Raw genomic sequence first — 5,000 nt, 5'->3', positions numbered from 1 at the left:
GACAGCATCAGCTGGATCTATCTGATTCTGTTAAACAGAACACAACAAATAAGACACATCGAGGCTATGCTCTCATTACACACCAGTTTAGATTTTTCTAGATCTACCTGCTCTGTTTGGGGGGTTTACATGAGAGTAAACTGTTCGCTATCTGAATAGCAAGGCAGTGCTATACTGGCCGTGTCATTTCCACACCGCTCTACAGTCTAGAGATCCACAGTTCAGTCCTTGTCTTGAGTCACTGTCTTTGGTGTGTTCTCCCTGTAGCTTTGTGTGTTTCCTCCGGGTGCTCCGGCTTCCTCCTACTATTCTAAAACACACGTTGGTAGGTTACACGTAGAATGGTTGTGCAAACATTCACTTCTGTGTAAGAAATTGTCCACAAGTGTGAGTGACTACATCTGTGTGTAAAATTGTGTACAGGCATGTGTGTGTGTGTGAATCGGTGATACCTGGCTTCAGACCCAAGGCAACTCTGAATAGGATAAAGCAATTACAGATCATGAATGCATTCATTTCTAATCTTCGACATTAGCTTTGTCAATTTCTGCTTATTTTATTATTCTCTTAAAAAATGTCACACACAACAATCAGCAAATAGCTAAAATTTCCCTGTAAACAAGTTTTGAGTAAAATAAATGTTAACGTGCAGATACAACCTGCTTCTGTTCGGTATGTCGTGCACATTTTTGTGTCAAGCAGCAAAAACTTAAAAAAAAAAAAGCTATATACAATTATTGAACTCTAAAAGCAGGTGTGGTCAAAGCTATTTACACAGTCAGACAGGTGCTGTGTGTTCTTCTTCTTCTTCTCTGGTTTTCTCAGATTTTTCCTTCACTCATCCCACCCTCTTCCACTTGTCTGCTCTGTTTCGGCTGTAGAACAGATTCTACAGAGTCTTTCTTTTCCATTTGTCAGTAAGACTAAAAATAATGAAGATATGCAAATAACTGCAACACAAACTCCATCCACTCTGTCATCTTCTATGTATGTACGTATGTATCACGTGTTCTTGTTGACTTCCTGTTGTGTATTACTAATTGTAAGCGTCTTTGGGTTCCTTAAAAACGCTGTATAAATACAAAATAGTATTATTATTAAAAGTATTATCTTATGCACACTGAAAAATAATGAAAAAATAATTTTAAATGATGTTTTCTCCATTTCTACTTGGTCTATTGACGTTAAACACGGTCTAAAGCTGGTGTCTAAAAGCTATTGCTCACATTGTGATGACTATGATGAAATGATATATCGAGAAGCCCTATTTTCTTTAAGGGCTCATTGATGGCTTCACAGCCATTCAGACCCATAGCTCTGGGTTGACTTCACACAGTGGAAGAATAAACACAAACAGCTGTGGATTTTTTCTGATCAGAAGCAAGAGTCTCTCAGAAATTACGCCTTTAAGTGTGATTTTAGAGGTCTGCCTGAACGTGTGTGGTTCTTAGGAATCCCACTTCGTCATTTGAAACCCTACAAACTCTTCGCCTGCGTTTTTAACTTTAGTTTCCCCTGCATTACGCAAGTGTATTATCTTCTACATGATGCCATTACAAAATTGCACATATAGGTAATAAGACTAAGAGTAGGTTGTCCCTGAATTTCTCCGGCTTTCTTACTAAGAGAGGACACTTTTATCCAGAATGAATGAAAACAAAGACACACACACACACACACACACACACACAAGCACCAAAAGGACATGTGACCATGGACACATTTTGAATTCTGAGATATTCCCTTTTGATCAGTTTCCTGCCGGTGCCCTGGCACTCGTACAGAGACGTTAAAGCAAAAGGAGATGAAAACAGGACGACTTTAATCAGCACTTTCTCCTTCCGTCTGATCCCCACAGCTACAGCCCATCTCTACACACTGCTGCATAATTGGGCCAGGGTTTCGTTTTACTACAGACACACACACACATACAGAGAGAGAGAGAGTGATAGAGGGAGAACGGAATTAGAGAAATGAGGAAGAGAGAGAGAGAGAGAGAGAGAGAGAGAGAGAGAGAGAGAGAGAGAGAGATGCAATATCAGATGAGTCAGCAATGGGTCAGAAGAGTACGGAGGAAACCTGAACCCCCAACCCCCCACCCCCACCCTATCGTGTCTGTCACATATTAGCGGATAAAGATAAAAAAAAAAGTGCTATTCCAATTTCACTGGACGGTGGGGGTGACCCCACACAGTGGTCAGTCTTCAGCACCCTCTCAGTTTCCTACAAGCTCCCTCAAACACACATAGACACACAGATGCATAGTCACACACACGTAGCACTGTGTTGCTATGGTGACAGGAAGCACCAATCTCACTCTTTCAGTGATAAACACACACACACAGAGAGTGAGAGAGATGCTTGGTACACACATATAGTGACCAGGACCAGATCACAGCTGTAAACACCTGAGTAATTCTATTCATTTGGAAGCAGCTTGTGCTGCAAGATATGAACAAAATATTATATTGGGTTTATACTTGTAGGACTGTGATTGGTCCATTAAATTCCATCCAACATGCAATTATGAATATTGTACATTGCTATATTACGTCACACAGCTCCAAAGACCTGGAAGTTGTGGGTTCGAGTCCTGCTCTGGGTGACTCCTCTGGGGAGGAGTTTGGTGTGTTCTCCCTGTGTCTGCGTGGGTTTCCTCCGGGTGACTGTCTTTGAGGAGTGTGGTGTGTTCTCTCTGTGTCCACGTGGGTTTCCTCCAGGTGACTGTCTGTGAGGAGTGTGGTGTGTTCTCCCTGTGTCTGTATGGGTTTCCTCCGGGTGACTGACTGTGAGGAGTGTGGTGTGTTCTCCCTGTGTCTGCGTGGGTTTCCTCCGGGTGACTGTCTTTGAGGAGTGTGGTGTGTTCTCTCTGTGTCCACGTGGGTTTCCTCCAGGTGACTGTCTGTGAGGAGTGTGGTGTGTTCTCCCTGTGTCTGCGTGGGTTTCCTCCGGGTGACTGTCTGTGAGGAGTGTGGTGTGTTCTCCCTGTGTCAACGTGGGTTTCCTCCGGGGGCTCCGGTTTCCTCCCACAGTCCAAAAATACACGTTGGTATGTGGATTGGTGACTCAAAAGTGTTCATAGGTGTAAGTGTGTCACCCTGTGAAGTAATCAGTAAGCTAATCACCCTGTGAAGGACTGGCGCCCCCTCCAGGGTGTGTTCCCACCATGCGCCCTGTGATTCTGGATAGGCTTCAGACCCACCTTGACCCTAAAATGTATAAACGCTTTCAGACACTGAATGAATAAATGAATAAGAATTGGTAAGAGATTAAATATAATACACATTCACAAAGAGCTGGAGTCCACACCCAAGACCTGGTGTTTCACTGAAACTGTCCCTGTCAGGTAATCAGCACTTAAAACTTTTGTTTCTGAGAGAGTTTCTTGAGATCATGAGTTTCTATCTGCCCAGAATTGCACGTCTCCGCATTTAACCCAATCGGTGCAGTGAAACACACATTTACCCACACACTAGTGAACACTAGGGGGCAGTGAGCACACATGCCCAGAGCAGTGGGCAGCCTTAGCAACAGTGCCCGGGATGCAGTCGGGAGTTAGGTGCCTTCAGTCACGACCTGCCACCTTCCTCCAGTTACAAGCCTGGTTCCCTAACCATCAGGCCACGACTGCCCTCTAAGTAGGATGGGAACATGAACCCCAAACAACACCAGACAACTTAACACTATGGGTCTGCAAGGATATAGGAAAAGGCTTTTTAAGTCTTTGTACATCTTTAAGAATATAACTACATACCATTTAACAAACAATAGCAAAATAACACCTTTACATTTATTGATATTGCTGCTATAATTTACTGTATCAAAAGGAACTATTTGTTTTTAACAAACGGTTTGTTCGTTGTATGCGAGCCAAACATTGACTTCAACCAGCAAACATCATTAGATATTGGTAAATGCTGATAAACCTAAAAGCCTACCGATTACTGATCCTACTCTGATCATTGTTCCGCCCCAAACACCACTTCGCCTCAGACTGGAAGACGCAGACGATGGACATGTTTTGTGATGTTCCTGTTTTTCTAATTCTGAAAACCATGTGCGTTTCTTTCTTCATACCTGAATTCAGTCTTTATTCCTTAACTCAGTCCGTGTTCTCCGCATTAGCTTGCTAGATACACCTTTCGGGAGCCTCTTAGCCTTTTTAGCTAAGATCCAAACAGGATGCTACATGCTAACACGTTGCACTGTTTTGTACGTGACCCATCATCCCTGGAGTTTTCAGAATCTGCTCAAATGAACACAGGTATCACACTCATTAACCTCCATCTTTACTGCTTCATCATTACAATGCTAATTTATCTGTGGCTAATTAGCTGCGAGGCGTAATTGCTCTTGGTCAGAGAGCACAGGCGGTGTTAAAATCGTTGAATAAACCTTTTAATTAAGCACAGGGATCCCAAGGCTGAAGCACCCGGATGCAGCGTGTTCGCTAATTACGAGTCATTATGGTGATTGACTAGAGAAACATAGCAAGAAGTGGACCTTCTTCAGCTGTAACCTGTGGACAAGGCCCTTATGTTTTGAGAAGGGAAACATATTTGGAGAAAAAAAATAAAAAGGTATATTTCCAATATTGCAACTTGCCTGCTGAAGGAGGCAAAAACATTCTACACTTCTAAAGTAATTTAATGGAAAGAGACATGTATTTTGTCCTGGGTGCAAAATAATACACTCCTAATAATACGTCTTCATCCCCAAGATAGGTTTCTCTTGTAAAAGACAATAATAAATAAAAAAATACAAATCTAATCAAATCTAGAGAAAGGTGAGCACTTGACTCTCCCTGGTGCTGTGAGCAGGTCCCCACTGCGCTGTGTGTGTTAGCGTGTACTTACTGCTCACTCGGTTTTTGTGCTGACTGCGGTTTCATGATGTTTTTAGCAGTGCCCAAAGGTCCTGGCGTGTTCACAGCATGTGAATTTAACCAAATGATAAAAAAAAGAGCTTGCGAGAACGATATTCATAAGAGAGACATTGCT

At 42.6% G+C, this 5,000-nt stretch overlaps 1 protein-coding gene across 1 annotated transcript in view; it reads right to left on the bottom strand.

Annotated features, from left to right (window-relative positions):
- kcnt2b (potassium sodium-activated channel subfamily T member 2b) overlaps positions 1 to 5,000 on the bottom strand; it is a 93,220-nt gene that overhangs the window by 63,691 nt on the left and 24,529 nt on the right. The gene's annotated exons all lie outside the window — the stretch shown is intronic.

The sequence above is a fragment of the Hoplias malabaricus genome, chromosome 6, assembly GCF_029633855.1.
Source record: "Hoplias malabaricus isolate fHopMal1 chromosome 6, fHopMal1.hap1, whole genome shotgun sequence".
Lineage (NCBI taxonomy): Eukaryota > Metazoa > Chordata > Actinopteri > Characiformes > Erythrinidae > Hoplias > Hoplias malabaricus.
Note: the sequence above shows the minus strand (reverse complement) of the source record. Positions and strands in the feature narration are given on the sequence as shown.